At 43.8% G+C, this 27,802-nt stretch overlaps 1 protein-coding gene across 1 annotated transcript in view; it reads left to right on the top strand.

The window, feature by feature from the left end:
• DCDC2C (doublecortin domain containing 2C) overlaps positions 1-27,802 on the top strand; it is a 903,210-nt gene that overhangs the window by 89,496 nt on the left and 785,912 nt on the right. The gene's annotated exons all lie outside the window — the stretch shown is intronic.

The following is a 27,802-nucleotide window of genomic DNA, read 5'->3' as shown; positions in this document are numbered from 1 at the left end:
TGATGGGAAAGATTTAATTGCTGTTGTTAGTGCAGGTAATGATGCAATTTACAAGAGCATTGCCTTTGGTGTTCCGTATCTTCTGGTGGTAGCGTCATAGAGCTGATTTGAGGATGTCCTTATCTGCGGTTTGTTAACTTGTTATCCATTTGCGCTCCAGTTGTTTGTAGTGCATTTCATCAGCCTGAGTTCCTCTGTGTATATACACTGGGCTGTGGTTGGCCCTTGCAATTGGGTTGCACTTGAGAAGAGGCACGATGTTGACGCTTGTGATGATCCTACTGTTTAGATTCTTGATGGATTTTGGCAAGTTGCTGGGGTGCTGTGTCTTTTCTATGATGCTTTCGGGCTGCTGCAGGCGACGCCAGTGGTGGTGTGGAATCGGTATGCAGAAAATGGCGAGGGCCATGTTGCCGGCGTGTCAACTTTGGTGTTGCTGATTGAGAAGAAAATTGGGTCCAGCAGTGTGGGTGGGTTTGATATGCTGCAGGGTGAGGCCAAGGTTTGCAGGGTTTTCTAGAAGGGCTGTAGAGTATGATTCAGTGTGGTTTTCTAGGTGAAACCCAATAACCGGAAACCCGGAAATCCTATACATAACACTCAACAAAGGGTTAAGAGGCACCAAAATAAAGGAAGGTCTGAAATAAGCCTCGAAAATTCATAAAAACTTTACTAGACCTGCAGCGCTAGTAACTTCAATAATCTACTTGACCTAACTCTAATGTATATGGCCAATAAACCGGTTTTAAATTGTGTGATCCCAGGCAATTATTTTACTTTACAGAGCTGCCTTTTTCTTCATTATCACTTATGAGAGCACCTTCAAATATGTGAGTTAATCATTTCTGCTGTACAAAAAAACTTTGTTCATTTTAATAGAATAAACGTTTGGCTCCATGTACAATAAGAGTCTAGCTCACATATAGCGTACCCATGACCCATGCCTTGCCTCTTAGTTCACTATTAACATTGTTATCGGGCAGGGGCAGGAATGTTTCTCAGTTCATGTTTAAAGGCTAATTTGTAATAAATATATTGCTAATGCATGATGTTGTGGTGCATCGTCATTTACAGACAGCACATCAAGAATGAAATGGTCACAAACTCTCCAACTAATATGCAGCTTTACTGCTAAAACTACATAGCGTATAAACAATGTGTGGAAATTGGGTTTCAGCAAAAAGGCTTCTCATTTGCACATCACCAAGTTAAGTGTTCTAATAGAATGAAAACCAATAAAAAAATTATATTCCATCACACTAAATTACAAAACGTTTATATGTATATTTTAAAATGTTTGTATATTTCATTTATTAGCTATATAAATGTTATGTGTTAGAAAACCAATCTGACTTTCTACAGCCTTTCATTTCCTACTTTTTGTACAGCACCAGTGTCAGACAGCTCACTTTACAAAATCCTCTGCCTTTGCAGCTCCAGAAAGAAAAGTAATTATAAGACGACATAAAATGACTTTTGACCTATGTCTCTGAATGCAGAGCAAATATGACAAGATAAAAACAAGCATTTGCAATTAAATCGATCTCGCCTTTGGGACCTGATAAATATTTAGCGGCGAAGCACATTATCACCCATTACTGCAACATAACTTTGCTCCCATGTATTTTTAGCATAATGACATCCCCAGGTGATGGTAATCACCACAACACAGGGAAGACTCAACGACTTCCGGCGATTAAATATATGTATACTTAGGTCGTGCCCCTGCGCTGTTTGCTTTGCGAGGCATGCAGTATTCAGTATGGAGTGGAAGCTCCTCCCACTTTCCACCCATCTTTTTCATTGGCTTAGTTCCTAAATGGTGCCTTCCGATTGGTTTTAGGCTTGTTAGTCCCTCCTTATGATGGGCATGTAGTAATTTGTATCCTTCCATGGCTGCTAGCCCCTTTACTTTGAGTGTTGCACAGTATGTTTTATTTATACTGTGAGTCCGTACCTTCTCGGCCCACCCTCCTGATGTTCGTGCCTTCTCGCCCGCCCGCAATCACGTTAGTGATGCAATAGGTCTCAAGTAAATGCGAGTCCTATTGTATTGTAAATGCTTGTTTCACTTTTCCTGAGCTTTATCTCAAAACTATTTCAGGGATGATTGTTGCTAACTGTACACTTGCAAAGCGCTCTGATGCCCTCAGTCTGTCTTTCCGCTGCAGAAAATCATGAATAAATAAACACGTCTCGTCTTATGACGAACGTAGAAAGGAATAATTCCTTGTTAAATAGATGGAATACCGCCAGCCATTTGCACATCCCGGGAGATAAGTTAGCTCTCTAGTTCTTCGTTAGACACCTGTGTGGGTTTTACATACTTTGTTCCTATTGGCACTAGTTGAGAGGCGGGATCAATTTGCCACTGTGCTGCGCATGACGGAAGCATGCATGCAAACTAATTAGCTTGGTTCTGCCAGTGATTTGCACTAGCGTCTGCGTGTTTCAGTCTTTTTTTTTTGAGCCGCTCACAGGTTTCTGTGCTTGTTCTTTCGGACTGCCTCTGGCCTCCCTGAACCCGCACCAGAGCAGGACCCTGGTGACGATAGCGGAAATAGAGGCCGAGGTACCTTATCAGCAAGTGAATTATAGGATATTTTTCAAAGTGATTTCTTTTTGAAACACTGTCTTACATTTGGAAGGCAGAAATGCATCAATAGATAATAACAGTTGCTCTACAAATCTGTGTTTCCCTAAGTCTCCCAATAAAAATGGTATCTCACTTGTGTGGGTAGGCCTAGTGCCTGTGCCAGGAAACGACCCAAAACGCAATGTGGACACACCACATTTTTGCATTGAAAACGGACCCTTTTTTCCAACGTTTCTAGCTGTAGATTTTGAACCCTAGCTCTGCAGGCACCTAGAGAAACCTAGCAAACCTATACATTTTAATAGAAACTAGACACCCTGGGGGATCCATAATGTGGTGAATTGCCTGGCTCTCACCAGCTTCTGTGACCCAGAAATCAATGCAAATCTCAAACTTTGCAAAAAAAACATTTTCCTCAAATTTATGTAATACAAAGTTCTGAAATTTGCAAGGATCCACAGAATTCCACCCACCCCGCATGCCCCAAAGTCTTCAGAGAAAAATTGTACCTCACTTGTGTAGGCAGGCCTAGTGCCCGCTACAGGAAACAGCCCTAAACACAACGTGGACACACCACATTTTTACAATGAAAACTGACCCTTTTTTTGCAAAGTGCCTTGCTGTAGATTTTCAACCCTAGCTCTTCTGACACCTAGGGAAACCTAGCAAACCTATACATTTTTGAAAGCTAGACACCTGGGGAATCGGGAATGGGGTGACTTGTGTGACTCTCACTAGGTTCTGTTACCCAGAATCCCTTGCAAACCTCAAACTTAGTAAAATAAAAACAACTAATTTCCCTCATATTTCTGTGATGGAAAGTTCTGGAATCTGTGTGTATGTTGCAAAGTCATCCTGTGCCCTGGGCACCCCCTAACTTTTTGCTGACTGATGCTGGTGGGAACTGACTCTAACTGACTCTGGGCTCTGTCTAACCAGAAAAACCTGTGTTCAGCCTCAGAACCGGACCCCGACGATGTATGTTTTAAAATAAACACCCTTATCACTTCACTTCCCAGAGTTATCGATATCATCCCCATAGGGTTACGTGGATAGTGTTAAAATTAGTGTTTACTTTGGGAACACCATTTAGGCCACAATCTAAGGAGCACTACGACCAAATGCAACGTTACCACCCATATGGCAGAAACATGTTGACTGATTGACTAAATGTATTTTCTGAATTTAACCAATCCTAAACCTTGGCAACTAAATTCAGACACATAATACTCTGTATCCGTGTCTTAGGGATCACTTATTAAATCTCTTTTTTTATACCCTTTTAGACACTTTTAATTTTATTTACCCTCACAACACGTCCCTCTTCACACAACCAGCTCCGCAGTCTTTCTGGCGTCGCAGCACACCATAGAGGCACTCGGCCTCTGTGGTGGGGCCCAGTGATGAAGCATGACACTGACTAGGTCGGTGTGTGAGGGCCTTCCTATTCACCCGAAGTGAGTGTGTGATCCTTATCTATCTCGCTCCATCCTTGTGGCAGTATTGAGACTGATTGAACCTCTCTTTTTTTGTTTACTTGCAGTATCACTTTGAGCTTGATTACGAAACAGTATGGAAATGATAGTCATGTTTATGAGTAAGTTAATGGTACAGAGACTAGTTTATATTTCATAGAGAGTGGAAACACTTGACAATCTTTAGAAAAAATCTTTAGAAAAAACATCTTTAGAAAAAACATCTCTCGCTGTGTAAGCATTAATGTTTGGTAGCTGTTACGAAAAAACACGGCCATGAAACTGTGCCGATATTTCTTCTGGTAGTTCGTAACAGACCGAAAAGTTAACTTCGACAGACCATGCAGTAATCACTTAATGGGCATTATCGGCGTGAAGACTATTAAATCTCTATTTTAAAAATATGTGAAATTCCTGAAACATTTATAACATCTCTTCATGTGAATGTAACTGTTTGAATGCCGCTTGAACTCGACGGGCCAATCAAACTGTGGCTATTTGAACTCGTCTATTAGTACATAGGATATTAGAAATATCAAATTCAGCCATTACTTTCTAAGCATTGTATAAATGGTCCAAAGCGCGTTTCTGGTGGAAATAAATAAACTCATTGCACATAAGTTGGAGGCTTCGTATTGAGTGTAAATTGAGTGTAAATGTTACCTTCATTATGGAGATAGCATTCGTCTTCAGGGTGCGTGGCTATACTAAACCCGAGCTATGGTGGATGGAAAGGAGAGGGTAACCTAAATTAGCGGGTTCAAACACCTTACCGATATACTTTCTTAGATAACGCAGAGCCGCCATTCTTACCCGCGTACTGGAGCGGTCTCCACGTCCTGAGCTGGCTCTGCCCCTGGATGAACGGAGGCCGCTCCCACTTCCTATTTGTAGAAACATCTCAATAGAGATGGGACTGCAGTCGTGCCATTTATTAAAAAAAACGAAACTTTATGCAATGCACAATGGCTTGCTCTGGGTTAGTCATGGTTTTGCCAGAAAGATTTATAATCATGGAAGGAACAAATGTGTGTTACAATACGTTCTAAATGGCAATCGTTGTAAAAAAGTAAGGTAGTAAGAACGCAATTCCTCATATCATAACGCGATATAAGTGAGTCATAAATCAATGCATACAGACTAATGGATCTGAATATAGGGACACGATAATGCTAGAATCTAACAGACTTATGTTTACGTCGTAATCAGATGACCTGATTGGTCGCTAGTGTTAAAAATTAAACTGTGTGGTGGGACACAGAAAAATGCTAATCTGTAAACCCTCACATATTCAAATCGATATACCCTAGTTTTAAATGGGTATAGAAACAGACGGGGAAATGGTTAACAAATGTTCTTACCCATCATTAATTTGTGTGTGGCTAGAAGGGAAGGTGGAGAGATGTAAATTTTCAAGTGGAATATTCCAAAAATGGGAGGGAATACCTCTGTGTGTTGGTAAATTAGACTAGGACCGCTTTGTGGTGTGATGACATTAGGGTCTGCCTTTTCTAGTGAGGATGTTTACTAAGGATCACAATGAGCAGGATGGTTTCATGTGAATTGGTGCCACGGTATATTGTCATTGAGACCTGTAAGGTGTGTTTTGAGACGGTTAACCCACCTTTGTTCCTTCTCAAACAATATTTTTTCTGCATTCATAGTTTTGTCTGTCAGCATTTCCAAGACTGTCCATCTCACTTCATCACAGGTATGGCCTGTTTCTACAAAATGTGAGCACAGTTTGTTAGTGTTTTTCTTCAATCTTATGTTGCTCTTGTGCTCTCCTATTCTGACCTTCACTTTTCTACAGGTCATGCCCACGTACTTTTTTTGGCATGGGCAAGTAACCAGGTATACCACGTGGGTGGAGTTACAGTTGGTATGCTGTCTTTGGGTCCAAACTAGAGTTTCTGTGAGCTGTAGTGTCTTTGTAGTGTTTGTGAGTTTACACACCACGCAAGTCCCGCTGGGGTAATGTCCTGTGATAGGCATCATATTCACATCTCTAGTGTGTGGCACGTTCTTTCTCTTTACTGGACGTGTGTGTACCAACACATCTTTAAGGTTTTTCGTACGCTTGTTTGCGAACCTTGGTTTCGGCCAGTTGTTTTTGCCGGATGAAATAATCCGCTAGTTTTTTCTGATCAGTTTTTGGACTTCATAGGTTGCTGGGCAGTAAGTAGTTACACATGTAACTAAATCCTGGACTGGTTCTTTGTGGTTGGTTTGTAGGAGGCACTCTCTCGGTTGGTGTCTGGCTCGTTTGCGGCACTTGGAAATGGTTGAGGATGTATATTCTCTCGCTAATAGCTTGTTGCTCAATTCTTGTGTTTGTTGTGTATAATCGCTGTTCTTACTGCAATTGCGTTTTAGTCTAAGACATTGGCTATAAGAGAGGTTGTCCTGCAAAGGTTTGGGATGATAGATTTTGTAAGACAAAAGACTGTTCTTTGCAGTAGGTTTTGTAAACATTTTGGTCTCCAGTTTTCCATTTTCAGAAAAGATGGTGAGGTCAAGGTAATCTATCCTTTGGTTACTTGAGGTAAAGGTGCATTTTAACCACCAATCTCTGCCATTCAGCCACTGCATAAATAGGTTCAAGTCTTTGTCAACCTGCCAAATCAGTAGAATATCATCAATATAACGTTTCCAGTATACAATACTGGAAACATAAGGGTTGTCGTCATTGAGTACAAACTGGCTCTCAAATTGGCTCACATAAAGTCCAGCTACCGAAGGGGCAAAGGCACTGCCCATGGAAGTGCCATGGCATTGCAGAAAGAGATCCCCATTACATTCAAAATAGTTCTCCTTTAAAGCTAGGTGACAACATTCCAGTACAAAATATCTAGGGGTATTATATGTCCATGAATAGAAGATCTTCTAGCATCTGTAGTGTATCCTTTTGAGGGAGGCTAGTGTACAACGGCTCCACGTCTAACCATACAAGTAACATTGCATCTTGGTCAAAGTCTCTTCCAGAAATCTGAATCAGAAGATCACAGGTATCTTTTAGATACGTGGGGGTCTTTTGCACAAGGGGCTTTAAATATTCATCTGCAAACTTTGATAAAGGCTCTAATATCGAGCCAATGCCCGAAACTATTGGGCGTCCCGGAGGTGGAGACTTGTTTTTGTAAGTCTTTGGGAGTGAGTAAAAGAACAGTGTTTTGGGTTCTTTAGGTGTTAAATAGTCTGCTTCTTTTTTAGAAATCCACATGTTGACTTCTGCCTCGTGGATCATTATGGCAACAGTATTTAGCAATCTCTCAGTAGGGTCTGTGTCTAGTCTGTTGTCGAATTTAGTGTCAGATAACAGAGAGAGACATTGTTGGTCATACCCTTCTTTCGTGAGAATTACCACCCCTCCCCCCATGTCTGCCGGTTTAATGATTATGGCGTTGTTGTTTTGTAGTTCCTCCAGTGCTAGGCGTTCCTTTTTGCTTAAATTTTGAAAAATCTTTCTATTTTTGTTTTCGAGGCTATCTATCCCTTTCAGGAGAGCTTGCTCAAATGTCTGTATTTCGATTGGGACAGAGCCATTTGGTGGATTGAATGTCGATTTTCTCCTGAGTGTTGTATTGCCTTCATTTTGTTTTTGTTCTGTACCTGAAAAGAAGGCCTTCAATTTCAATATTCTGCAGAACTCCGATATTTCACATTTCAAATTTGAAAGTATCCAAAGGTGGAATAGGGACAAATCCTAGGCCCTTATTAAGGATGTTGGTTTAGTCTATAGACAAGGTCATCTCTGATAGATTGACAATCAGTGATTCTTCTTGTTCGTGCCTGACTGGGCTGATGACATGCTGCATGTTTGGACATTGGGCTGTTGGTCTTGCCAGGTTAGATTTTTCTTTCGTCCGCGTGACTGGTTCTGGCCTCTCAATAAAAAAGGCTGTTGTTGTTGATGCTGATTTCTCATGTCAGTCATGTGTTGATTGCCCATCTGGGGTGGCTGTTGCATGCCTTGATTGTAAGGACTAATCCAACCACCATATTGTGGCATGTAGGGTTGGAAAAAAGGCATATGATTCCCATGAAAAAAAGTTGGTCTCTGCCACCTATTGCCTCTCCGTGGACGTTGATATTGGAAGTTATTACGGCCCTTTCTCACAATTGATTGATCTGAGCTCCCTTCTGAGCCATCAGAAGAATTCCAACCAGTCGATTCATAATCTGACCCGGGGTCAGTTGCTGTGTAATCCTCTTTAGAGTACGGATGCATCCGTTCTTGACTGAACTTTTTTGATCCTTTCCTAGTTTTTGGAGTTTGCTTTGCATGATAAATTCCTGTGTTTCATCCATTTCCTTTGTGATCTCTTCAAGTTTCTTTTTGTAAACCAAAGGATTGATTCCCTTTTTAAGTTCATTTTCACATGCCTGAATTTGGACTAATAAAGCCTCCGATAGTCTCTTGGCTGTTTTAACTATTAGTACCAAATAGTCCAACGTGCATTTCCAGGAGATGGAAGACTAATCTCGCCGGAATGCTAGATCGTGTAAAAATATTCTAGGGGCATCGTTAACCCACAGACCTCTTGGAGCAGATTTTGATCTCAAATATTGTTTATGCGGTTGTCAGAAACTAATCCCTTCTTGTGTATTCGAGAAAGTTTCTAGTGACCTCTGAGCTAGCTGGCGCTCACTATTAATTTTAATATATTCGATAGAGACCTAGTCGACCTCAGTCCTACGTTTAATTTATAGGATATGTTATTCTAATGCGCAGAGCCTATTGGGAATATAGAAACTACACTACATGGCGCCCAAAGTTTGGTAAGGCACTAATTTAACGCAAGATAATAAAGTAACTCAGTCATGGTTTTCTCAGAGACCCCTTTTTCCCGTAAATACTCCAATAGACGTCTGGAGTGGGTAAAAGGATATAATATCCGCCATAACTGAGTAGGACGAAAATCCTTTGTATTCGTTTTTGGTTTGTTCAATCTTAAAGGATACAGTGTTCCAAAATATTGTGCACCTTATCTTTGTTTCCTTGAGACTTGCTCTGAAAACTTTCATTAAACGATATCGCTTAACTGCAACAACATCGCAACCGGTTGAGCTGCAGCAGCTGCAGCCCTACCAGGCTTAGACGTTACAGGCTTTAATGAAGATGACCCGGATGCTATAATCATCCCTGAAAATTTAAGGAAAACCATCACTATGAAACTTATAACAAATGGCCTATCATCAAGAGGTGGTAGGGTAATTTTTGTCATAGAGGCACATGAATATCAACTCAAGAACAGGGAGTGGGCTCAGATAATGTTGGACTGCGCAGCAGAAGCAAGATCTTGAAGGATCATCTGCAGACAGTGGACTTAAATGAAACATCATAGTTGAAACTGCAGATACCAGGGTTAGTGTACCCCATAAGTTATATGAAGTAACACTCTGGATGGAAGGGGATATAACTAGAAAAATGAGAGCACTCTTTTGGGAGAAACTCTCTAAGGGTTATGACATTCTTCTAGCTGATAAAGACTGGCCACCTGAATTTGTCCGGGAGTGCCCACATGGCGAAGACATCATTATTCCAGCCTTCTCCAATCATATTCCAAATCATTTAAAATATACTTATGCCAGAAAATGGGCTGTAGCCCAGGCTCCTGCATTATACAAAAATCATGTAGGATGAGATGAGGATTCCCCTCACCATAAAATACAATTAAAAACTCAACCAACTGCACAAAGGCAGTACCCAGTTAAGTAAGAAGCTAAAAAACAGGTCAGGGAGATCTTAGATCAACTTGAATACCAAGAGGTGATTGAAACATGCACCTCATCCATGAACAATCCTTTGTTTCCTGTCTCCAAACCAGACAATACATATCGTCTAGTTTTGGATTACAGACATCTAAACTCTTGCTGCAAAACTTTTGCAGTACAAAATGCACACAGTGCAGCACTAAAGAATAACATTGTGCGTAAAAAAATATAAAACCACATTAGATATTTCTAATGGTTTCTTCTGTCAAAACATCACACCAGAAAGTAGGTATTTGACCACGTTCTCTATAATAGGGACACAGCGTCATTTCTGTCGTCTCCACCAGGGATTCAAGAATAGCCCAGGTTTATTTTCAGCAAGAGTAACAGAGTAACTACAAACATATGATGATGAGGCATTATCACATGTCGATGACATCTATCTAACAGATGACGATTTGGATAGGCACTTGAACAGGGTGAACACCATAATACTTGGCTTTGCATCTGAAGGGTACAAATTCAATTTGAAGAAATCACGAATTGCCCATTTAAACGTCCTGTTTTCTAGGATATGAATTATCAAGTGAAGGCAAAAGCCTGGCAGACAACTTTTTAGAAAAGTGTGCGCTGCTCCAACCTCCAAAAACGCTGAAAATCTTATTTGATTCTAGGTTTCCTGAATTTCCGAAGAACTTACATTCTAAACTACGCAGAAGGGGTAAACCTGATTTCAAAACAACTAATTGGACTCAAAAACACACAGAAATTTTGCATTCAGTGCAAACAGACATGTTAGGAACAACACATTTACAGACTCGCGTACTTAACCTTCAATGCAGGAGAAGAAGTACCAATAGCTTATAAATCACACTTTTACACACAAGCTGAAATGAAATTCACTTCTACACAAAAAATTCTGACAGCAGTTCAAACTGCTGTAGCAAAAGCGAGCGCCCTCGCACAGGGAAAAGGCATTATGGTCGTTACTCCTGTCTTAGAGACAGTGACAAAAAAGCGAGCATTCCAAATGCAAAGGCTTTACAACGAGATGGCTACAATGGGTTAATTCTCTTGCTGCAACAGACGTTGAATACGTTTTTGACCCCTATTTGAAAACACAAGAATTTCTACAATACGAACAAGAATGTCCTCTGCCCACTGAGATTCTGCCTCTAGAACAGTATGAATGTATAATTTATACAGACGGATCAGCACAGCCCGCAATTGGGGGTAAACAAGCTTATAGTGCTGCATGTGCGATCGTTAAAGGTCGCTGGCATGAGGGTAAATTCCGACCTATAGTCACAAAAACGCAATCTCTCGGAAATTGTACAGCTCAGCGAGCTGAACTACAAGCATTAAAGATGGCACTTGAAAATACTGATCGCAAATTCCCCACACTCATAGTGTGCGATTCCTATTATTGCGTTAAATCTTACAATGAATACTAGCAGAACTGGATTCAAAACGGTTTCAAAGATGTGTGTTTGAATTTCTTAGTTCCTGTGACCATTCTTGCTGCGGCATTGAGGGTGGTGGTCAGGGGACCTAGGTGGGATTTTGCTGTCCCGGTCAGGGCTGCAATTCCGTAATCAATTCTGGAGAGCATCAGTGCCTAGGTGGTTTGTTTAAGATCTTTTGGGGGGAGGACGGGTTTTATTTTGTATAGCAGTTTCAGATTTAGGAACGCACTATTGGCGGCTTTTGAGATGTGTTTTTTCATGTCCAGTTTGGGATCAAGGGTAATAACTAGGGATTTCACCCAGTCCTTTGGCGCAAGGGCACCATTGAGGGTATCAATGGCTTTGAGCCATTCTTCGATTTGGGGGTTTTCATCTCTGTTAGAAATGAGGAAAACGTCTGTTTTCTCTTGGTTGAGTTTAAGGTGGTTCGCGGAGAGCCAATGTTGGACTTCTTTGAGTGTGAGATTTAGTCTGTGTATGTCTTTGATCGAGGTGGTTTCCAGATTAAGTTGTGTGTTGTCTGCATAGAGGTGGAAGGGGATGTTAGAGTTCCTGAGAAGTGTGGTGAGGGGTTCCATGTAGATGTTGAAAAGTTGGGAAGAGAGTACTGACCCTTGTGGAACTCCTCAGTTCACGGGACGGGGGTCAGACTTAGAGTTATTGATTTTTATTCTTTGCAGGCGGTTGAGAAGAAAGGAGGAGAACCAGTTTAGTACCGTCAATTCAATGCCCGCTCTTTCATGGAGGACTTTGAGGAGCAGCTTGTGATCAACAGTGTTGAACGTGGCCGATAAATCTAGGATATTGAGAAGGCTGCATTGGTCTGAGTCAAGTGATTTGTGGAAATCGTCTAAGACATTTAAGATTGCGGTCTCCGTACTGCATCCCTTTCTGAATCCTGATTGAAGAGGGTCTAGTAGCTTTATATTCTCTAGGTGTTGGGTTAGCTGTGGAAGAACATATCTTGGGAGGGGGTAATTGAGGGCTATTGCTCAGATATATCCCCAAGGGGGCAGAAAGACTGTGGATATTCTTTTGGTAGGTTGGGTGCACTTGCCTGCCCATTCTGGGAAGCCCCCATCCCGGGCCTATAAAACAATAATCCCGGGCATCTAGGGTGCTTTCTTCCCCCCGGGGGGTAGATTGAGGGTGACTCGAGGTAGGCAGGGTCACCAAATGCACCTTTCAGGTGCATTTGGTGACCCTGCCTACCTCGAGCTTACTCGAGGGCCGCCATCTGTGTTGTTGTTGTGGACTCGTAGCACCTCCTCCACAGCCCGCCCCGCCTCCCGGCTGACCCTCCCTCGCCCCTCCCCTTCCAATATCCACTTATGACAGGTACTTCTGCGCGCAGCGTCCACACGCAGCGGTCGCGCCCCAGTCGCACCGAAGGTGCACCAAAGGTAAGCCCGTCTACGCCCGTCCGCGCCTGGACCGCGCCCAGCGCCAGACCCCCTGGCCCCCGTACCACCCACCCCACCCGCATTACATACGACGCCACCACCCTCTTAGCCCTAAACCCCGGCCGTCTCCCCAACTGCGTCCAAGCCGCTCCTGGACACACCCATGGTCCCTTCTCTTGCAACTCCTGCAAGTTCGGCGGCACCAAGAACAACTCCTCATCCACGAACACAAAACAGATATCTGACACCAACCACCTACAATGCATCCTGCTCAACACCCGCTCGGTCCACAGGCACGCCATCGACCTTTGGAATCTACTAGACACCATCTCTCCGGACGTCGCCTTCTTAACAGAAACATGGATGAACGCCTCATCAGCCCCAGACATCACCATTGCCATCCCGGAAGGCTACAAGATCATCCGTAAGGACCGCACCAAGCAAACAGGAGGAGGCATCGCCATCGTCCATAAGAATTCCATCCGCATCTCAACCAGCTCAGACGTCAACCTTGCCAGCGCCGAACACCTTCACTTCCAAATCCACACCGACCCCAAGACCACACTCAGAGGCACCCTCCTCTACCGGCCTCCAGGACCCCGTGCACAATTCAGTGACGACATCACTGACTTTATCACCCCACACGCCCTCCCCTCCGAGGAATACATTCTATTGGGAGACCTCAACTTTCACCTGGAAAAGAGCAATGACAGCAACGCCACCACCCTTCTGGACAATCTCGCCAACCTCGGACTCAAACAACTTGTCACTACCCCCACCCACATTGCAGGTCACACACTCAACCCTATCTTCACCTCCAGCAAACATGTCTCCTTCAGTCACACCACAGCTCTCCATTGGACGGACCACAGCTGCGTTCACTTTATCTACAAAAAGACCACAACCCACAACCATCCTCAACCTACTCTGCGAAGAAACTGGAGCAAACTCACCATCGACCAGATCTCCTCATCGCTTCTTCAAAACCCCCCTGCCCACTCCTCAAACCCCGACCAAGCAGCCATTAACCTCACCCAATGGCTATCCAACAGCGCCGACATCCTAGCACCGTTGAAAAAACGTCAAATCAAACTAGGCAGCAAAAACGCCTACTGGTTCAACGATGATCTTAAGAAATCTAAGAAACTCTGTTGCTCCCTCGAGAAGGTCTGGAAAAAAGACCCAAACACCAGCACCAGGGACGCCTTCAAAAACGCCACCCGCATACACCACCAACTAATCCGGACTGCCAAGAAAGCTGCATTCAAAGACCGACTAGATAACAACGCCCACAACAGCAAGGAATTATTCAACATCGTCAAAGAATTTACCAACCCCTCAGCCAACTCCAACGACATCACCCCCTCTCAAGCCCTTTGCGACTCCCTAGCTTCATTCTTCCACAACAAAATCGCAGACATCCACAACAGCTTCGACAACCAACCCGGAGACCAACCCACCCAACCTTCTACAGGACCTTCACCACCCTTGAACATCCTTAATGACTGGAACCCAATCTCCACTGAGGACACCATCCGCCTGATGAACTCCATCCACTCAGGATTCCCCACAGACCCATGCCCTCACCACATCTTCAACAGAGCAGACTCCATCATAGCACCACACCTCCGAGACGTCATCAACTGCTCTCTCAACTCCGCCACCTTCCCGGAAAGCTGGAAACACGCAGAACTCAGCGCCCTTCTGAAAAAACCCACAGCTGACCCCACCGAACTCAAAAACTACCGCCCCATCTCGCTCCTTCCATTCCTGGTCAAAGTCATCGAGAAAGCTGTCAACAAACAGCTCGCCGCCTTCCTCGAAACCAACAAATCCGTCGACTCCTCACAGTCCGGCTTCCGAGCCAAACACAGCACTGAGACCGCCCTCATTGCAGCAACAGACGACATTCAAACTCTACTGGACAATGGAGACACAGTCGCCCTCATCCTCCTCGACCTCTCCGCAGCCTTCGACACAGTCTGTCATAAAACCCTATTACAGCTCCTCAGAAACATCAGAATCCAAGGAAAAGCACTGGAATGGATCACCTCGTTCCTCACCGGAAGAACCCAGAGAGTCCGCCTCCCACCATTTAAGTCAGAGGCCACTGAAGTCATCTGCGGCGTGCCACAAGGATCTTCACTCAGCCCCACCCTCTTCAACGTATACATGAGCCCCCTCGCGGCCATCGCACGCCAACACAACCTCAACATCATCTCCTACGCTGATGACACTCAACTGATCCTATCACTCACCAAAGACCCTAACACTGCCAAAACCAACCTACATGAAGGAATGAAAAAAGTAGCCGAGTGGATGAAGCACAGCCATCTGAAACTGAACTCAAACAAAACAGAAGTCCTTATCTTAGGTACCTCCCCCTCCGCCTGGGATGACTCTTGGTGGCCAGAGGCCCTTGGAAAAGCACCCATCCCGACGGACCACGCACGGAACCTGGGCGTCATCCTGGACTCCTCACTCTCTATGAACAGACAAGTCAACGCCGTTTCATCATCTTGCTTCAACATTCTTCGCATGCTCAAAAAAACATTTCGCTGGATCCCCACCGAAACTAGAAAAACGGTCACCCACGCACTGGTCACGAGCCGCCTGGACTACGGAAACACCCTATACGCCGGTACCACCGCAAAACTCCAGAAAAAGCACCAACGCATCCAGAACGCTTCAGCCAGACTCATACTAGACATCCCGCGTAAAGACCACATCTCTGGTCACCTGAAAAACCTCCACTGGCTCCCCGTTAATAAGAGAATTACTTTCCGCCTCCTAACCCACGCACACAAAGCACTTTACGAACTTGGACCCGAATTCCTCAACACACGACTTTCCTTCTACACCCCCTCCCGCCAGCTACGATCCTCCAACCAAGCCCTTGCTACTGTACCTCGCATCAACAAAACCACCATGGGAGGAAGATCCTTCTCCTACCTGGCAGCTAAAACCTGGAACTCACTTCCCACTCACCTTCGCCTCACTCAGAACCACCTAGCATTCAGAAAGCAACTTAAAACCTGGATATTCGACAAGTAATTCCCCACCCTTCTTCAAGCGCCTTGAGACCCTCTGGGTATGTAGCGCGCTATATAAATCATTTGACTTGACTTGACTTGACTGGAATTTTGTGGGGGAGGGGGTTTGGAGACATTGGCATGCCCATCTTGGGCAGACCCCACCCCTAAATTAATCGGGTAAAAAAAAAAACTGGTATCTAGTGGGCTTTCTGCCCGGGGGTGGGGGCAGATTGGGGCTACTACCCTATCTGAAAAGACTTATTTTGCGGGAATGCCGGCATTGGCATGCCCATTGTGGGCAGCCCCCACCCTTAATTATATTTGAAAACAAAACCCTGGTATCTAGTGGGCTTTCTGCTCCCGGGAAGGGGGGGCAGAAATACTGAATTTACCCTCTCCCCCCTCCCAGGTGCCTAGTTGTGGATCCCTGCTTGGGGATAGCCCTCCTGAGGCCATCCCCAAGCAGGGATCCACTAGGGAGGGATGCCATTGGAAAGGGGAGATTCTCCCCTTTCCAACAGAACCTCTCCTTACTTTCTACATGGTCAGGAGGCCCAAGCATGTGGAAAGTGAAACTGAAATAAGCCTCTTGGGTCATTTCAGTTTCGGTTTAACAGAAAATACATCAACGCGACGTGCGCGCTGATCGTCATTTCTGTAAACCAAAGAAACAGCCTTGGGAGCTGTAGAACCTCTTCTCCAGCTCCCGAGGCTGTTGGGGGTGGGTGGGTGGGTGGTAGAGATTCCTCTGGTGCCTGCACCAGAGGAATTCCCTGTGCCATGTGGGAAGACGGTCGGGGGACGTCCAACGCACATGAACGATGCTCCGAAGGGGTTAAATAACAGAAGCACGAGTAAAAGCAGTAAAGTAATTAATAATGGCAACAGCCATTAAACTAGAATGCACCTTGATATAATACTTGGGAAAATCACAAGCCTGAAATAAGGGCATGGGAAAAGTTTACTGGGTAAGATGGCTCAGCAAATTACAAAAATATAGACCTAGTCAATAAGCTTTTAATAAGTGCTGCAACTGATACATTCAGTGGTTTTTGCTGATTGTATGATGGACAGTAACATTGCAACTTCTCAAAATTGCTAAGTACATCAACCTTTGCAACATTTTAATGAGCGTAAAGCTTGCCCGCACAAATAATTTTCCGGGTGTTTTCGCCAGCAAACATCTTTGGGGTCTACTTGTCATGCAAAAAGATATTATTCAGTGCCTGCCAAGAAAAACATGTTTTTTGTGGTGTTTTTCACGTTCCGTGTTTTTAACCACACGCCCTAGACTAACTTGATTAGCACGAGTGAAGGAACAGAAGGAAACTCGAGCAGACCTCAAATTGTCTTGAGATTATAAGAATGTCAAAACAGAATGTATTCACACGAACTGTATTATGTTTAACCTTGCAATGGAGATGACTGAAGTTAACGGATGTATGTAAACTCCTGAATGTGAAATGAAAATAAAATAAAGTTTCAAAAAAAAAAAGAATGTCAAAACAGCCACCATTCACCACAATTCTGACTCTGTATGCAGTAAGAGCGCAACGGTTTGGTCGACTATGGGATGAATGGATAGATTGAATACAAGTTTATCCAGTATTGGGGTATCTTTCATAGATTCACATGCCTGAATCATTCCCCGTCGTCGAGGCGGGAGTCCCACGGTATAAATATATACAAAAGCAGTGCCTAGAAAATTTCTTTTAGTAGGCTGGAAAAGCCCAAAGGCCTAACTAGGCCTCAAAACTTAGCAGCCTATCTACATCATTATGTAAAAAGACCTGAAATAATAGCCTCAGCCAATCAGCTGTCCTCACCCTCTAGAACCTTCCCAGCTCAGGCAGTTCTCCTCAGATTTTCACCGCACTTCGTGTGTAAGGGAGTCTCCCTGAGTGCCTACTCAGTTTTTTTACTTTTTTCCTCAAAAATGTCTGAAAAGAAGGCTCTTTTCAAAGCTTGTGGAACCTGCTATAAGAAGAGGGTCCATGTGGATGACCAGCACTCTGACTGCATTTACTGTCTACACCCTTCACAGAGATTTCCACCAACTCCAGTTGCACCCGCTCTGTCGCCTATTCCAGTTGACGTGCCAAGACCTCCTTCGCCGCGAGCTTCATTGTCGCCGAGACAGGATACTGGTCCAGCACCTCAAGATGACACAGATACTTCTTCTCATGATGACGAAGAAAGCAGGGAAGAAGGCGAGTTGCCGGGATAATACACCTATAGATCCTTGGGAGGATTATGTCATTCCTATGCCTTCACCGCCTGTGCCCCGTCCTCCAGATTCTCCACCTGAGGATATTGGCGGTTTTCAGAATATAATGCGGCGAGCTGCTAATAGATTTGAATTGACCGTCACAGTTGAGCAGTCTGACTGCTTTTTGCATGACTTTAAAGAGGGATATCGCAGAGTTGCCAGGGCTATCCCCATTATTGACTATATTTGGAAGGAGGGCCTCACCATCATGAAAACGCCCGCTTCCATTCCTGCGGTCCTTCCAAGAATAGAGAAAAAGTATTGACTACCATCGGATACTCCATCTTGTTTAATAGGTCACCCTCGACCAGACTCTGTCATAGCCCAGGCTGCGCAGCAGAAATCCAAGAATCCTTCTGCTCCCATTTCAACACCACCTGACAAGGAGGGCAGGAGACTGGATACCATTGGGAAGAAGTTCTCTGCAAATGCAGCACCCTCCTTTAAAGCAGCTAATTCATTGGCTGTCCTGGCCCGTTATGATAGGCAGATGTGGTCCGATCTGACGGAATATCTTGACTTGATCCCTGAGGATCATCAGCAGGAGGTGCGCAGGATTGTACAGGAGGGTGAAAGGGCAGCTTCAGAAATCATTGATTGTGCCCTGGATATTTCAAACACCAATTTCAGACAATTGGCTGGAGCAGCTGTACTTCGGCGTCAAGGTTGGCTCAGGGCTACCACCTTCAGGCCTGAGGTCCAAACAAAAATCTTGGACATGGTGTACGATGGGGATTCACTTTTTGGGAAGCACATCGATGACGCTTTGCTGGCTATAAAAACAGACACAGACACAGCTAAATCACTTGGTACCCTGCAATACAAGAGGGGATCCTTTAGAGGAGCAAGAGGCCGTGGTTACTCCTCCAGGGGAAACTATTCCAACCAACAGCATCGTCAATACCAATCTCACTACAAACAACCTTACTATCAATCCTCTTACAGACAGCCTGCCTCTGGTTCTTTCTCTCTGCAAGGAGGGAAACGACGCTCAAGCAATTAAGGGCGTGATTCCAACAAGCGCCAATGAGCTTTTCCCGGATGTCAGCCATTCATCTTTCCCTTCCCGTGGACGCCAAAATCTCCGCCTTTTACCACCAATGGCGGACGATAACTTCGGATCAGTGGGTCCTGCATCTTGTCAGGAATGGACACACTCTGGAGTTTTTACAGAAGCCACCAACAACGCCGCCCAGGGTTCCCCCTCCCCCTCATCTTCACTTACTCTTCAAAGAAGCCTTAAAGATGAAACACAAGAATGCGATAGAACGAGTTCCTCCTTCTCAGAAAGGGAAAGGATTTTATTCTCGATTCTTCCTCGTAGAGAAAAATTCAGAAGAGTGGCGTCCAATACTGGATTTGCCCAAACTCAACAAGTATCTAAAGAAACAGAGTTTTCGCATGGTAACGTTGAAGGACATTCTGAATTGTCTCAACGAAGGGGACTTTATGGCTTCTCTGGATCTGCAAGACGCCTTCTTCCACATCCCTATTCACCCAAAACACCGCAAATACCTAAGGTTTCAAGTGGCTGGCGTCCATTTTCAGTTCAAAGTGTCCCATTCGGCCTAAAATCGGCCCCCAGAATCTTTACCACATGTCTGGCCCCGGTGGCAGCAATGCTGAGGTCCCAGGGAATACAAGTTTCCCCATACCTCGACGACTGGCTGTTAAAAGGTCCATCCAGAAACTCAACAATGGAAGCGGTCAGGAGTACGCTCTCTCTCTTCTCGAATCTAGGACTGACCCTCAATTCGAAAAAATCTCAGCTTCAACCTCGTCAAGAGTTGACCTTTCTGGGAGCAGTCTTAAACACATGCCAGTGCAAGGCGTACTTGACACAAGAGCGGCAAAACAAGCGGTTAAAACTAGCAAACCAAATATTTGCAAGAAGGTCACTTTCACTTTCAAGCGTCAGGTCAAAGGTGATCACCTTTGACCTGACGCTTTCGGCTCTGTACGTCCGTTTTCCTTCGATCAAAACGTTTCCGGTACTAAACACCCTGAAATAAAATCTGGCTTGAATCACTTCTTGGAACTCAATTAAAGGGACAAGTTTTTAAATCCCTGAGGGTATGAATTTATACATCGAACTGCACTTCTGAATGCTCGCAGTGCTATCTGTGTTTTTACTGTAAGGGTCATCCATACTGCATTAAAACTCTCCGTCCTAATGATGGTCTTGGGATAAAAACATATAAGACCGAAACGTCGACACACCAGTCCATGTCTACATTCTACATTTGACTTTCTGTTTATCCCAAGAAGGAGTCAATTCACCATGTTATTTACAGACTGGATCAATTATCTTATGTATTGATGGAATGATTTTGTCGCTTCCTTATACCTAAGATTTATTTGCAATTATTTTGACCACGAACCCTTGTAAAATATGAATTTGATTTGAGGATACAAATAATAAGTTTCTTTGAAAAATATTATTCCTGTGTTGCTTCTTATTATTTTTTCTTTCTGAATTTCATTTGATGAACAGAATTGTCACTTTCAAACTGTTTGATTTCCTCGGGGCTAGTGTGGTAGCTTCCATGAGGTTCTAAACTGTACTAATAATCACAACAGTGACTGATTTCTTCAGTTGAGGAGTCTTAGTAAGATAGACCCTACTACGCTGAAAAACTCTGATTTTCAAAACAAAACCCTTGCTGGTACTTTTTCTTAAATATATATTGTTTGCCCGAGCCTGCAAGGGTATATTGGGTTACCCACCTTTACTAACCACTTCTGATGAGATGGTCCGGAATATTTGCGTACGCCTATCCTCTGATTCCGCTCATTCCGAAGGTACTGCAAAAGATGAAGAGGGAACACTGCACTCTCATCCTCATTGCTCCCCGTTGGTTAAAGGCAATTTTGGTTTCAGGAGCTCCTTCTGCTCTCTCAACAACCTCCATTTCGCCGACAGTGTCAATGTTGACAAGAGAGGGAGGCCAAATCTATCATCCGGATCCTCAATCGCTGCACTTGCACGCCTGGCTCCTGACTTCCTAGAGTTCAAGGATCTTAACATCTCCTCGGACTGCAGATCGATCTTGTCACAGGCACGTGCGCAAAGTACTATCCAGACCTATCGTTTTAAGTGGAAGCGATTCTGCTCATGGTGTGGAGAAAATAATGTTCATCCACTTCAAGCTCCTCCTGAAGCCATCCTTCCATACCTGCTGTCTTTGGCTAAGGCTGGTCTAGCCTTTTCATCCATTAAGGTGCATCTGGCGGCGATATCCAGATTCAGGAAGAGTTCCAACAAACCATCCTTATGTTCATCCTCTTTGATCAAACATGACAAGGCCAACAAACCTTTATCAAGAAAGGTCAAAGCACATTCCACTAGAACAATGTCAGCGTCAACGGCCCTTTTCGCTGGAGAACATTTGCCAAGCTGCTACTTGGAAAAGTGTACACACTTTTACCAAACATTACTGTCTGCAGTCGGCGGTTCATGATGATACAGCAGTTGGGGATGCGGTACAGCAGCATCTTCTTCACTAAGGTTAGATTTCTTATAGTCTTTTATTCTTCTTTGACTGTTTAAGCATATGTTTTCATTAAAAAGTTTGAGCATTTTATAACGCTGTCCTATCTATGATGTATTTATGAAGGTTTTGATGCATATGTTATGTTAACAAGTTTGTGCTCTATTACCTTCCTAGTTGTGTGGGGGTATATATGGTTTATTTGTCTCCCACCTTCCTCTAACGACAGACATGATGTTAGTGCTTGCTACTCTGATTCAGGCATGTGAATCTATGAAAGATACCCCAATACTGGATAAGAAAACAAGTTACTTACCTGTAACTACGGTTATCCAGTATTGGTGTCTTTCATAGATTCACATGCACCCACCCTCCTCCCCGGCACGGGAGTTCTGTTTTATGGATACTCATTCTCACTTGTGCTGGGAAAATCTGAGTTGAACTGCCTGAGCTGAGAAGGTTCTAGAGGGTGAGGACAACTGATTGGCTGGGGCTACTATTTCAGGTCTTTTTACATAATGATGTAGATAGGCTGCTAAGTTTTGAGGCCTAGTTAGGCCTTTGGGCTTTTCCAGCCTACTACAAGAAATTTTCTAGGCACTGCTTTTGTACATATTTATACCGTGGGACTCCCGCCTCGACGACGGGGAATGATTCAGGCATGTGAATCTATGAAAGACACCAATACTGGATAATCGTAGTTACAGGTAAGTAACTTGTTTTCATATAGTTGGCTGAGGTGAGAAATGGGCCACTACTAGGTTGACTGATGGGCGAATGCATGGATAGGTGGGTGAGTAGATGAATCAAAGAATTTATGAGTGCATGAATCGGTGAGTTGTTGGATTAATAGTGTATATGAAAATGTGTATATGTATCAATAAATGCGTATGTGAAAGGGTGGATGAATAGGTAGGCGGATTGATGGATGGGTAAATGATGTGTAAGAAGTTTATAGGTAGTGTGTAGGTGAACTGATTAGGCTTTTTGGGCTGTTTATGAGCTTGTTTATGGTCTGTTTTCCTGGTTTTTACTGTTTATTTCTCTATTCAAATATAGCCTACAGCAAGCACAAATGCATGCTTTCTCACAAGTGTTCTGACAACTTCTGACAATTCCTACTTTTACTGCATCGGTGCCTGTAATTTAAACAGCATATTTTAAACTCAAATTGCAACCCTTAGAAAACAAGCGACACAGAGTTCAGCCACAGTGTCACAATATCAAATGAACCATAGTCACGCACAACTCGCGGACTGTGCTGTAAAGGACATTCTGGAACTTGAGAGTGCATGGTCTGCTTTAGAGAGCCATTAATTATAATGGGGTAACCCAGTAACCCTCAGAACCTGGGTTTGAAAGCTAGTCATAAACAGTGATTCTGGGAAACACAATTGCTTTGTAAAACCGTAATTAAGACATTTCGTGACACATATCCAGTGAAGGATATAAGGAGACACACAACACCAAATTAATCTCAAAAGGTAAATCTTTAGTATAGACCTTTATCTTATTCAATACAAAAGTAATAGGTAGCTGCCCATAACAAGCAACACATAGACTATATACACATTTAGTGATTGGTCGGGACTGGTGACATAGTGCTGGACAAAGATAAAACAAATGACATATATTTATGCATATAGACAAAACATTAGGTAATGAAAGTCCACTTTAGAATACTATGGTCACAACGGGATAAATTATTTCCTAATTCTTATTGAGACTTTGTGTGGACAGATGTACATAAAGAACGTTGACGTTTCGACCCTATGTAATAGTGCAGACTTCTATGCATCTGTGTCAGGTCTTCATCAGGTCTCAGAAGAGGGGTTGGATAGCCTGTGAATGTAAAACAAGGGGGGGTGGTTGTCAGACCCGTGTGTGTGTCAGAGATGGACTAATTAAAAACAAGTGACCAGTGCTGGCTCACCTGAATGGAAGAAGGAAGCGCTTATACTGACTTCCGATGATTCTTAGGTTGGAGAATGTCAGCCGACAATCTTGGTATGCAACCTTGATTGGAGCAATCTATAAAGCAAGCAGGGCACAAATCAGGCCTCTGCCATGAAGGGTGAGTATTGTATTGCAGGGATGTAGTAAAAGAATGGCCATACCTCTACTGTTTATTTAGCAATGTCCTTCACCAGCCGGTGGAAACATACAAAGGGGTGCCGCCTTAGCGATCACCTAAAAAATAAATAAAGGGTACTGCTAATAAGCCTCAAGGACAGATAGGCTTCTTGAAGAATCACAACTGTAAAGGTCGGTGTTGCCATGCATGGACGAGAGTGATGTCTTGCCCTGCTGTATTAAATATAATAGTTGTCCCAGATCATGCTATAACTGGTAAGGAGGTAAAACCGGCCTGTGAACTAAGTGCTCAGACTTGGTTCAGACACCGAAGCATGTTGCTAGATGTGAAACAGGAGTTAATCGTGATGGGTCACCCTTCTGGTGTAGCAGAGCGAAGCTCTTATCTTTAAGTGAAAGTACAGGTGTGCGGGGGCTATTACGTCAACCCCGGTTGTAAAAACAGCGTGTGAGTTGATTAACACCTGTTACTCCTGGCCGCTTAGAGGTGATTAGGTCTACAAGGACCCGAACCGTAGGTGTGTAATCCTACACGGGGGTGAGAAGTACTAAATAGCTTTGGCAACATACTATTGTTCGTGAGCGACACTGATGAACGTTCGGAATGCGACGTGTGCCGCACCGAACGGGTGTGACTGAGCGATGAATGGGCGCATGTGAAGATAAACTCAACTCTTGTGCAAATTAGCAATATCAAGTTAGTGTGAGTGATTAATGGGCGCGGGGCAAGCCGAGCATACAAGGACTTACATCGAAGGCATCAAAGGCATCCTCGTTCGTCAACATGCAGCGCTGAATGGCACCGGGGGCCCGCATATGGTCTCTATTTGACCTGCGCGGCGGTGCTGTGTACGTGACAGTTAGTGTGTACCTACAGTAGGACCTGGCTGGTGCCAGGTGTAAAAAATGGGAATGACTTAGATTCCATGTGGTGTCTGATTGCTCTTCTCTTGCTAGAAATGCCCGGTCTTTTGTATATACATTGAAAGGTGCTCACATTCATATTGTAATTATTTTGTATACTGATCTAAAGGGCAATTGCTGTACACTGATGTACTACGTTATACCAGTACACCAAATTCTAAACATCGACATGTACAATCAAATCAGCACTTTTGTGTCCGGGCCTGCTCCGCAGAATCCGATTGATGAACAAAGGGGTCCACCTCCTGATGTTACCAACACCCTGAATGTGTACACAGGGGGTTCGAACCATCAGGCGAGGGATAAATAATGAAAAGAGACCGGGGACGGGAAGGGGTCAGCAGGGACAAGGGATCTGAAACGACAGAGCATACGTTTTATAACACCAATCAAATATCAAGGCTACTCTCAGTAATACTCTCTCAAACTCTGAATACCTTGCAGGGCTGGGCACTTTCCTCCAACAAGTTTAAATGAGATATCAGTTCAACTTCCTGAAAGGAAACACAATGGTTATCATAACATATAACACACAGGTGTAAGATCTAGCAGCAGTGTACCCTTTGTAATACACACCGTGTTATGCGGAGAAAGAACCTTTGTAATAGACCCCCCCCGGGTAAAATGACTTGTTCCTCTAAATTAGTCTTTGAGATAATGCACAAGTCTATCATCCGGATTTATTCTACAAGAGTTTGTGGTATAATCCCCCACGTTGTCACTCCATTAAGCACAGTACTGTCCCTTAAATTCGCATATGATATCTTTAAGCCCAAAAGATGCGATACGTTGGTGTACACTTATGTAGTAACAAGAGTCTTTTAAACCATATAACGGCAGCGTGTGGTTGCGACCACCACCACGCTCCGCTATTAGAATCTGATTCAGATCAAACAAAAACAACTAGCCGGCAGTAGGTAGTGGAATACCACTCTACTCCGGACATTGCAGGACAAGAAATGATCCTTCCACGGTAACTTGCAGCAGCCGCCGCCAAGCTCCGGGAACAGAAAACCCAGTAGAGCCGGGTTTGGAAATGGCACACACAAGACGGGGCTTTCCTTAGCCAAGGAAACAAAGTTGCAATTCTCACAATGCCGGCAAGCGCCCGTGAACAGGGCTCCCAGCTGATACAATGTTATAATGCCGGCAAGCGCCCGTGAACAGGGTTCCCAGCTGATACAATGTTGCAATGCCGGCAAGCGCCCGTGAACAGGGCTCCCAGCGGATACAATGTTGCAATACCTCAATGCCGGGAAATCGTGATCAGCGCTCTCACTTCACAAAACGCTGAAGCAGCTCGATAGACGCCGTCTTCTCCCAGGAACTCGAAAACACAATGAAAGGACACAAAATTACGAGCAACTCTCTTCCTGGAAACACCTCCCTTATACTTCCTCCCTACAAGGATCATGGTAGATGTAGTTTCCTAAAGATTGGGTAGGCGCGGTGCTGCAGGAACCTGACATTTTGATAGTCTAGTATGCAATTATGGGCCTTAGTGGAAACTGTTGATGTATGGCAACAGCTAGTCTATTTATTTAACATGTTAATCGTTCATGAATAAGAGTGTTTTATGCAGACAGAGAGATTATAATACATAGACTGATAAAGCTAATGTGGTGTAATATACAGTGATGTAATCTAGTGCCAGTAATGCTCTAGGTGTAGATACATATATTTAGAAGTTTGTAGTTACATGATTAACATACATATTCATCTGAAGGTATAAGTACATAATGATCTGGATGTATATACAGGTATATACAGGTGACCTGCAGTTAATACATGGTTGCATGTCTGTACTACACATGCCGGCTGCAAAAGGCAAACCTACAGTCTACTCATTTGTATGTAAGTTTCCTCATGTTCATTTAACCCATGGCTGATTGATTCAAGAATGTGGATCCAACGGCACTCTTTAAAGTTGAGAGTTTGCGATATTGCCCCCTCTTTGATGCATAACCACTTTTTCTAATACCCACCACTCTAGATGTTCATGTGTGTGACTGGTACTCATAAAATGTTCAACTAGTGGTGCACCTTGAACTTTGCATTTTAGCCTACTTTAATGTTGTAGGACCCTGTTCTTTACTTTTTGTGTAGTTTGGCCCACATAGATCATCTGGCAAGGGCATCTAACCGCATAAATTACATTTTGACTATTACAGTTGGTAAATTGAGTACGGGTATACGTCTTACTACGGTGTGTGAATGTTTTCCCAGTCTTGGTGTATGCACACACCTTGCAGCTGTCGCATTTCTGGTGACCTGTAATGGGCGGTAGACTGAGCTGTGATCTAATGTCAGGAGCAATTGCTGGTTCCAGAAATGAAGAGACTACATAGTCTTTTACATTCTTAGCATGCTTGAAAGAGAACATGGGAATGTCTGGTATGCCAATTTCCGGTCCTACTAGATTCCAGTATTTTTTTGATGACTTTGTTTATTTCATGTCCTCTCGTATTAAATGTTGTCACACAAATTAGTTTGTCCATTTATTGATTCTTTGGTTGCACTTCCAGTAGGGTCTCACTTGGTCTGTACCAAGCCCTCTTCCTCTCTCTGCTGAGGAGCCCCTTTGGATAGCCCCTGTCTATTAGCTTAGAGATAATCGTTTTCCTTGAAGTAGTCCTTTCTTCTTGTGCAATTCTGGCGCACCCGCAGGAATTGCCCGTAGGGCAAATTGTCCTTCACGTTCCTTGGGTGATGTGAGTTGTACTGTAGGAGCGTGTTACGATAAGTTGATTTTTTGTATAGATTCATCACAATTTTCTCCTCTTCAACTTCTAGCGTGAGGTTGAGGAATGGTATTGACTCATTACTGTAGGCCATAGTGAATTGGATATTTTGGGAACGGGCGTTCAACCGTGATAGAAACATCTTCAATTCTGCCTCTCACGATGTCATCTATACACCTGTTCCAGGTGGTTATATGGTCTGTGTAGGGGTTCTGCTCTAAATATATGTGCTAGTTTTCAAAATTGTCCCTGAATAAATTTGCCAGACTATTGTATTGTATTGTGGCATACTTATATAGCGCAACCTGTCACCACCAAGGGCATCCTGGCGCTTTGACCCGTACTCAATGAAAACAGTAGCTCAGCCTATCCTGGGAAAAAGATGAGTTTTTAGAGCCTTTCTAAAAGATGAGAGATCTAGGGGAGAACCCAGCCCCAATGGCTACCCCTTTGCATTAGTAGGAGAATGTGTTTTGAAAGATGAAGTAGTTTCCTGTCTTTGCAATTTGTAGTAGTTGAGCAAAGAAATCTGTAGAGATCCGATGTGGTGCAGGACGGGTATCTAGTATGTTCCTTATTGTTGCAATTGC

The sequence above is a fragment of the Lissotriton vulgaris genome, chromosome 6, assembly GCF_964263255.1.
Source record: "Lissotriton vulgaris chromosome 6, aLisVul1.2, whole genome shotgun sequence".
Taxonomy (NCBI): domain Eukaryota; kingdom Metazoa; phylum Chordata; class Amphibia; order Caudata; family Salamandridae; genus Lissotriton; species Lissotriton vulgaris.
The sequence above is the reverse complement of the archived record's forward strand: the minus strand, read 5'-3'. Positions and strand labels throughout refer to the sequence as shown.